We start from the raw sequence: 10008 nt of genomic DNA, 5'->3' as shown, positions 1-10008 counted from the left end.
TTTTTATTTTTTTTTTTTAATTATCCTTTTTTTAAAAAAATATTTTAAAAAAAAACAAAAGCCAATAAGAAGGTGACACGTGTTAAGTCACCTTCTTAAACAGGTGGGCAGTTTGACAAACCGATAAAAGGCTCATTTTGAGCAGATGGGGGTCAAAGGTGGAATTGTTTATAGATTTCGAAAAGATGGGATTGTTTTGAGCAGAAAATTAAAGCCAAAGGTGGGATTATTAGTTTTCATTTTTTCATTTATAATCACTTCAAGATCTAATATTCCTCTATTTTTTATTAGATGCATCACTTTCTATATATGAAAGTTTCAATTTAGATGCATCACTTTCTTTTTTAGTCAATAAGTTCTCTCTACCTCTCTAATATCACATGTGCCCTCTTTATTTTTTCTCTTTATATCACTGTACTCCAAAAATTGCCCTAAGTTAACAATTTCAAAAGTGATGCATCTAATAAAAAATGGAGGAAGTAATTTGAATATCTTCGGATATCTTTTACTTTTCGTCCTATTTGAATCTAATCTTTTTTTTAGGTGAGATATAGGGAAAGAGATTATTTGGAACATCTTCTCACAAGATCGTGCCCTAATCTATCATGTTGTAAGAAATAATTAAGAAAACTTGTTATCCATGAATGGATCGATATCTTGGTGGGTCGGAGTAGAGTAACCCAAAGAGGCCATATAATCGGCTAATATGTTTCCTTCACGAAAGATGTGCTGGGAATCGAAGGCCAAAAAGGAATTCAAGATAGTCTTGATGTCTTCCATTAGGAGCTAAAGTCTCCATGAGCAGTTAAGGTAACCCTGCAAAATATTAACAACAGTTTAATTATCTCCTTCTATAAAAATATTAAAACAATTGTGATCTTTTACCAGGGGAAGACCATTACAAAGGGTGATTGCCTCAGCAAGAAAAGCTGAGCATGAACCCAAGCTATAAGTACAACTGACAATATGATTACCGAGGGAGCTAGTCCCTAATAACAACACTAGTTGTAGACGTGTTATAAGTCGTAAAGTAATCCTATTTGAATTTATTCATGATACAACTCACTCTATCAATCGATCCATACAATCGTGATATTAGCTACTTCAAATTCATAAAAGACAACACATACTGTTGGAAATAATGCCAGGGAAGTTTTACTTGTTTTCTATTTTGGAGGATATGTATTCTCCAGGCCAACATTGGTGGGGAAGGGAGTTTTTTTTTTTTTTTTTTTTTTTTTTTTTAAATGCCTTGGTTTAAATATGAGGTTTTAAAAATAGATTTTTGAAGTGTTATCCCTTGTGTTATGGACTAGAAGGGGGCATCCCCATGTGCAGCGCCGCCACCGTCGTCGCCTTTTGGCTGGTTCGCTTCCTGTTCGTGGCACATGTGTGGTTTGCCTACCTTTTTAGGCCATTTCCTAACTAATAATCCAATTTTATGAGACTGTTTAGTTATGAAGCCCTCAACATACGGTTTAGTCGGTTTTGAAACGTTAAAAAATGGTTGCTTTTAAAATCTGGTTCTCCCAATTTTAATTGCTCTCTGATTTTCTCCTTCGGTTATGAAATTTTGAAGCCTTTAAAAACTGAGTTACAGTTAGTTTTGAAAAACACAGAGGAAGAAAAAAATTTCCTTCTTCCAAATTAAGTTTTCCCAAAATTGTTCCGAGTAATTGTGAGTTCCTAATTTCTTTTTATGAGTGCACATTTAAGAGGAATCGTTGTGTTAAATCTTGGGGGGCATGCCATCTCTAATTGCACCATAGTCGGATTGGGCGAATTTTGCTTCTTCTAAGACAGAACACGTCAAAACGTTCATATACATCAATTATTCAGCCCACATTTCTTATACATTTGCTAACTTTACAATATACCTTTCATACACATATTGTTATCATAAATTCATACACTGATCGATTTTCATTAAACAATAATTCATTGACATTGTCGTTTCTTGCCGGTAGTTGGCTTTAACTTCCAGTTCTATATCCATTGTAGCGATTATTGGATGTAAGAGCCAGTATATAGACAAAGCTACCGGCTCCCATGGCCAGTAGTCAGCTTCGGCTGTCGAATCTGAGTACTAGTAGTCAAAACCATTAGGCTAAAGAAGTCGATAACCTTAATTATTATTATTTTTTTAGCATCTACTAGTATAACAATGTCTACATCAGAAAAGTAAGAGGAAGAAACGTAACCAATATAGAGATCCACAACACAAAACATAAATTTTAGACCTTAAGCTACAATATTAATTAATTAAAGGATAATATATGGAGAAGAAGCCTGTTGTTGGTTTAATTTTGGTGCATTCCTGGAGTCCTGGTTTAATAATAAGAGGAGGATAGGATGTATAGTAGGTAGGGATGTTCATAACCGGGCTCCCGAGTTTTCGAGTACCCGAGGAAGCGGGTACCAGGATGTTCGGGTAGTAAATAAGTCGGCCCATGACCCGACCCGGGAACATCGGGTACCCGGTTTTCCCCTCTTTTTTTCCTTTAAAAAAAAAAGAAAAAAAAAACCCTACTGTCTTGGTTCCAAAAAAAAAAAAAAATTCCGTCTTTTCTTTTTAATTTTTTTTATTATTTAGCCTACATTTTTTAATAACATTTTTTTTATATTATATTTTATCAACAATACTTAAACCTACTAATATTTTTCAATTAGAATTAAGGAGATAATATTGTGGAAAAAAAAAAAGGAATCGAGATTGATAGATTACTTATATTGCACACGTTCGTATTGCATGCGTCTCTTAGCTTGTAAGAATAGGGTGCACGTGAGTTATTGATCTAAATTACAAAATTTTGTACCCACTACTTTGTCTCGTATTAAATACAATTAACTAAAAAATTATGAGTATCAAGATGATATATATGATTAAGACTAACCCCTTATTCTTTATTCTTTTTTATTTATTTTTTTTATTTTTTTTTGTTGGATAAAAGACTAACCCCCTATTCTCTTCACTTTAAAATAATACTACCTCCGTTTTTTTTAGTTAACATGTATTCCTTTGTAGGAAGTATATTTTTAGTTGACACGTTTTCGTTTTAGGTAAGTTTTATACTTTGCATTTAGTAGTCTACTCCATTTAGGGGTGAAAGTTCGGTATGCAGTGTGGTTTATAGCTCAAACCAAAACCAAACCATATGAATTCGGTTTGAGATTTTTCAAACTGCACTGCACCATATTATTATTAGGTCCAAACCAAACCAAACCACACCATATTTAATTCGGTTATTTTTTTAAAAAAAAAATAATTATAACCAAACCAAACCGCAATTTTGGGCCTAGTGTTTTGGGCTTTGATTTGTAATATTTTTTTGGCATAGTTTTTCAAAACCTGTTTTTGGGCTTGATTTAATTTAGTTTAACAAAAAAAAAAATGATATACACTAGGCTATTAACAAATAACAAGTCCTAATGATGGCGTAAGAGTTTAGGTTTTTTTTTTTTTTTTTTTTGTTAAACTTAAAGGTTGGTAAATCTGTAGTCAAGAACTTTTCTAGGAGAGTCTTGCCACTAGGTTGTGGTGCAAGCTCATAATTGAAGAACTTAGTCCCTGAGCTAGCTCGAAGGACAAATTTCTCCAAGGCCTCTAGTCTTTCGGCTCTTGCTTTTTCTTGCAAAATGTTTTCTTTTTCTTTTTCTGCTTTTATTTTAGAATTTTCTGCTTTTTTGTGAGTCTTAATTTGGGCTTCTTCTTCTCGTAGGGCCTTTAGGCTTTGGAGTTCCTCTCTAAGTTTCTCCAATGCTGCTTTTTCACCTATAATTGGACTAGGATGCGAATGTGGAATATGATCTAGTAATATGTATCACGAGAAATTGAGCGCGTTCACTTAAACCTTTTCTGCCAAGCATTCAAACAATGAACAAAAGTCAAAAATGTTTTTTTTTTGTTTTTTTAATTTTATCCTTCTAATATGAATTCACTTTAAGCAAGTTTGTTAATAAAAAATGTCAATAAATTCAAGAACAATCATTAATGGAATGTCATGATTTATGTTGACTTCAACAAGGTAATCATCTAAGGATTTTACCTTAAGTGAACTGTTTTCGAAAAAGGTAGAAGAGAAAGAAAGGGGAAATTGGATTGATGTGTTCATCAAATTTTTAGAAATATTAATCAACCTAAATACGCTCCTTAAAATGATCAATATTTTAGAATGTGGTATTTTTTTATCATTTAGATTACAATGGAGATCTTTATTTATTTATTTATTTATTTTTTTAAGATTCTCATATTGCTCATCTTTAAAGGATAATTACTATTGGTTTAAATAGAATGGTTGCCTCTGAACGTAAAATCCAAGTAATAATTAAATCTTTTTCTCGGATTTATCATTCATTATTCTTTATTATTTTTTTTTGTTGAGAATAATAATTTTTTTTTTGAGTTTTCTTTTTGTATCATACTTTTTTTTTAGAACGATTGCTTGATTTTTTTTTGTTTTTCCGCTCTATTTCTCTTTTTTGTGAGGCAATCATCCCAAGTAAGGTTCTCGAGATTTTCTTTTTAAACCATAGAGGAGGTAAATAAATTATACTTTTAAATCAAGGTTGATCAATTACAACTAAAAGATGACGACCATGAATATAGGCACGTTTAAGAATGGGAATATTGATGACGTCTTATTAAGGGATGCGAACTTCTAATGACGAACCTTATAAGAAGTAATGTCATTAGTTCGATTAAAAAGTACGTAAACGAATGATCATAATTGAAAACAGTATCGCGCACAATTTCCCGTCTTGCGCTAAGGTGGAGAGTGCAACTTAGAGAGAAGCACCTGTCACATGCTTTTTTTTTTCTTTTTTTGGCGAGAACGATAAAAAAAAACAAAGAAAATAAAAGAGCGTTAAAAGACATGTTTTTGGATTTTTTTTAAAAAAAAGAAAAGAAAAGAATGATTAAATGACATGTTTTTTTTTTTTGAAAAAAAAGAAAAGAAAAGAACAATTATAAGACATTTTTTTTTTTTTTTTTTAAAAAAAAGGAAGAACAATGTAAAAAAAAAAAACAGCTAAGTTAAACAACATTGTTAGCCAAAGAGATACTCTTAGCACCTACTTAACGATTAACCTTGAAGCGGTAATATCGTTTTCTCCGTATAACATTGCTCGTAATGAGTCAAAATTAACATTGAGCAGTGGGCGCGCACAAGAAGCAAAGTTGCGCGGAAGATCCGCGCGCAACTTTGACAGTTGTGAGCGCCACCTGGCAGGTTCGACATTTTGAATTTTTTTTTTTCAATCGAAACGATTTTTTATTTTTTTTTTAAAAATATTTCTAGGTAACAAGTTGGAATTAATTAGATTAGACACAAAGCATATAAGCATATAAGCACATAAAAGGAACCGTCAAAGCATATAATACCGTTCTATGGTCAAGGCTTGGATGTCCAAAGGTACCATATTTTAAGAACGATGTATGAATCAATCACTCAACGTGTTGACCCATGGCATGGTTCTCCCATCATTTTGTTGGCGATATGGGTGGGATAATTGTTATTGATTTCGGGATAGAAGCCTAGTGTTGGCAACCCCTTGTCAATGAGCCAATCCCCAATGGTTAGAAGGTGCTATGATTATGCATGATGCAATGTTGCTTGTTTGGCTTTTACTTTTGTGAAAAAGGAAGATATTACGCGTTCAAGTCTCACTCTCTAACTAGAGATTATCCAAGTTAGCCCTCGTTACAACTCATAGGTAACCTAAGTTGGAAACATTGAACCATAACTAAGAACTAATCTTGTAACCTCTAAATCCCTAGTGGAGTCACCACTGTGAGGAGGGTGTGCCCATCGTAGGGGATCCTTCTCCTCTATGCCCATGGCCCTTTAAAAGCCTAGGACTTTACACTGTTTTAAGGCATGTTAGGATTTGAATTCCTGACTGTTTGGGGGACTTTGAATTAGAGTTGATTCTATCATTATGCTTTTTTGTAAGAAACTAGTAAGGACTCGCCAATGAGTTTTAGGAAAACTCATAAACCTCATTCATTCCTTTCTCCCAAGTAGAGTTCAAGGGATATTTAGCATGAATCATAAGTTTACCCATGCCCAAATTGGTCTACGTGTACCATAAATGAGTTCGGGAGCGAGGGTACTAAAATAACGTTCCTTTTAGGGAGGAATCACTATTCTAGCCCAAGTGTGGCCTCTACTAGCTCTTCTTTTTTCACAATTTCATTACCAAACAATATATGCAACATGATACCGAAAACTAAGTTAGTTGATTTTATTTACACACATTAATCACGTAGAAATTACATCGCAAAAGTCGTTATTCTTATTTATTCAAATTCGTGAAAGAACAAAAAGTAAACAAGATTCGCCTTGTCTTAAGTGATAAATCAATCAATTAATTATTCAAATTCTAGTCTTGATTAACGAAAGGATACTATGTGAATTAATTGATTTTAGTTTGTTTAGAGTGATCAAACAACACTAATTAGTTGATTAAAAGTTTTTTAAACAAGAAAAGAAAAGGTGATTTATCTAAGTGCTCGGGATTACCACTTTTCCTTGCTAGATCTTCGTTTAGAACACTTATGGACTCTTTCTTGTTCGGGAACCTCCGCCGTAAGAACAAATGATTAAAAGGGGTGAGTGTTTAGGACAAAGGGAATGATTAGTGCATAAGATCACAAGGTTTCTGCTGACTTTTGGGTTAATTTTCTGTGTGTTCAAAGCTTTGTATTGTACCTCTATTTATAGGGAATGGGTGAATTTAGGGTTTTGAACATTCAGCCGCAACAGGTGGCGCGCGCATCTCGAAAGGTCGCACGCTGCTGCTGCGCGCAAGTGGTTGAGTTGCGCTGCTGAGGGTAGCACAACCAATTGTCTTGCGCGTGGCTTCATGGTAAGATTTAATTCAGTATTTTTATAAAATTCTTAATCTTCCGAGAGCGCACTACTGGAGGTTGAGTTGGACGTCACGCGCAACCCTGTGGGTTGCGCGCGCCGGGCCAGCGCGACTCCTTGAGTTGCGCGCTTTTTTTCCTGCGGCAGCCTCGGATTTTAACCTAGGCACCTCTAAATCCGTCAAAATTAGGTTTAATCTCGGGATTAGGCCTTATTACTGATCGGGCTTAGTTTTAGTTAGCTTTGGTTCATTTCGTATTGAGTCAAGCTAGTTGTTTTATGTGTTTAAGCCTTAATCAGCAATCCATAAGTATTCTTCATGTTGATCCAACACAAAGATGGTTTTATTTATCGTCATAGCACTTCCGGTCGGGACAGGGGACCAAAAGTAGATGTTTACAGCGGTAACACGCCTAAGTCTATCTCTACGGTATAATTATACGTATTATACTGGCAATTCCCTAGAGGGAGATTTGGGGGTGTTACAGCCTATGTCTCCCTAAGGCATGGGCGTGTCTCGCTGCATCTTCCCAGCTTTGCCACTTCTTCGTCGAGGCACGCCCATGTCTCCCTAAGACGTGGGCGTGTCTCGCTGCACCTTCCCATCTTTGCGACACGAGTTTCCTAGCTCCCAAACTTTCTAGCTCCCGATTCAAGGCACTATTTCTTACAAATGTATATGAGTTAATAGCGTAAATTAGCCTCAGGACTGTTGTTCATGGATACTCTTGCTTCAATAATGACTAATTAACTTATAAGTGGATGAAAAGAGAGAATCTTCTTAAAAATACTAGGTGGAAGTTTGTGTAGATACATGAGTAATATGATTGTAGATGAAATACATCGCTATCATTAAACTTTCTCATTAAATTGTATATAAACTCGTTACCATTTTTATCTTTATAATCATTTAATAGACGGTGTTGAGAACGTTAAGGCTTTCATAACAAAAACATGTACGAAGTAGTATCGTACGCAAAGACGGTGGTGGATAGAAGAAAATGACAAATAAATGGCTAAGAGCCATGCGTATTGTCATAGATTATACGAGCAACAAATTGAAATAGGTAGATAGAAAGTTAAATTGCATGCCCACATTTTATAAAGGCTGAAAGAGACGTGAAATGTGGCCCGATCTATTTAATTAAGTTCATATTTTCATTCAATTTAATTTCCCTAATTATAATTGTTTAAAAAATTATTGAAAGAAACATTAGTTAGTGGTAATGTGGTAAGGTGGTGTTAGAGTAACAAATCCAATTTTGCCGAGTCAGGATTTCAGGACGTGGGATGCACATGTTTAGCTTAATTTAATTGTTTCTTAATTTAATTGTTACATTTGTCCAATTTATTTATGTGGTGTTGCCTAAAGAATATTCCTATATCCAAAGACAGAGTATGGACTTTGCACTAATCATGTTTTCTAGAATCTACAAAGTTATATTAAAAGGGAATAAAATCTCCCCCGAATAACTCAGTATAATCATTTCAACTAGAGTACTCTACAATAATTCTTCAAAGTTGTCATATACTATCAATCTAGGGCTACCCTAACCTAAATAATTGGCACAGCAATATAGCAAACCAAACGTTAGAATAGAAAATACTATATTGTTTAAACATTCTTAAATTAACTTGAATGAGTTAGGTGGTCATACCCAGCCATTTAATCAAAGTAATCGGTTATTATTGTCAAGAATTTCGACACAATTAATCAAACATATCGAATTAATTTCAAATATTTCAACACATCTATTAAGTGACATGAACACAAATAATTCTACAAGACACGCCACAACACATTTAGTAGCTCTAATCTCAACTCTCAAATTGAACATCCACATGCTCCCATTGTGCGATTAAAATGCAGAAGCCCTCGATTATAAGTAAGGGCTTCTAAAACATAGAAAAATCATTTCCACAATACAAATTTATTTAGAAGGTTTTTTTTTTTTTTTTTTAAAACAAAAAATTTTATTTTTATTATTGGAATTCTTGGTTTTGTCAACCATGTTCACGATAATAATGGGGATCTAGAAGAGGTTCTTCCGATTGCTAGTAGACTGGCATTTATGATACAAGTTTCTATATAAAAAGTATAGTATGACAATAATGGAAAGTCAATGAAAGGAGAGAGATTGTTATGGATGAGGAGAAATGAGTTCTATGAAAGGAGAAGCACTTGTGTACGTTTTTGTGGGATTTAGGCCTTGTTTAGTTCAATTTATTTTTATTTATTTCAAAAAAAAATAAGTTCAGATCAGAAAAAATAAGTTCAGATCAGAACATCGTTTTATGTGCGATTTTTTATCGCTAAATATTCTTAATTTCGTAATGAAAAAAATTGTGAAAATTACATATTAATAAACTACACATTATTACAAATCTAACAAGATCCCACTTGATATATTTTTTCCTCATACACTATCGTACACTTAAGGTCAAAGTTTGGTCAAATCAGACAATCAGATCAGATCAGACCAGACCAGACCAGATCAGATCAGATCAGATCAGACCAGACTAGATTAGTAAAAATAAGGTGAACCAAACAACGCCTTAGTTTTATTATATAATTTTATGGATGAGGAGAAAGAAGTATCTATGAAATCCAAATTTATGGGACTTAGTTTCATTATTAAATTTTAGGTAATGATATATGTTGTCCTTAGGGGTATAAGCCTATAAGGTTTCTTATTTGGTATTAGTTTAATGATGCATGATAAAACCGCGTGCAAATCAGTGTAATTAATGAAGACAAATGTTTAATAAAGACGGATTTACATTAAGTTTGTGTGTCACGAAAGTTTTTGGAAAGCATTTATTTCCCAAAATTCAAATCACACGTGCCAGTGCTTTACTTTCCATAATAAACAATTTTCTCTCTCTTCCTCATTCATTTAGACAAATCACTTTCTCTCTCTTCCTCATTTTTCTATTGTGATTTTCTCTCTCCTCAGCTGGCGATTTTCTCTCCTCAACCGGCGATTTTCGAGCTTTTTCTCTTTTCTCTTTCACTTGTGAAGTTGTTTTTGCTAAATTCAGGTTTGTTTACTCAATTTTTTGAGCATTTTTGTTAGTTTTAGTTGTTTTGATTCTTCGCTTTTTAGGTTTTTTGATTTTTTTTTGGTTTCGTTTT

The sequence above is a fragment of the Chenopodium quinoa genome, unplaced genomic scaffold (genome assembly GCF_001683475.1).
Source record: "Chenopodium quinoa cultivar QQ74 unplaced genomic scaffold, ASM168347v1, whole genome shotgun sequence".
In the NCBI taxonomy this organism is placed as follows: Eukaryota; Viridiplantae; Streptophyta; class Magnoliopsida; order Caryophyllales; family Amaranthaceae; genus Chenopodium; species Chenopodium quinoa.
Note: the sequence above shows the minus strand (reverse complement) of the source record.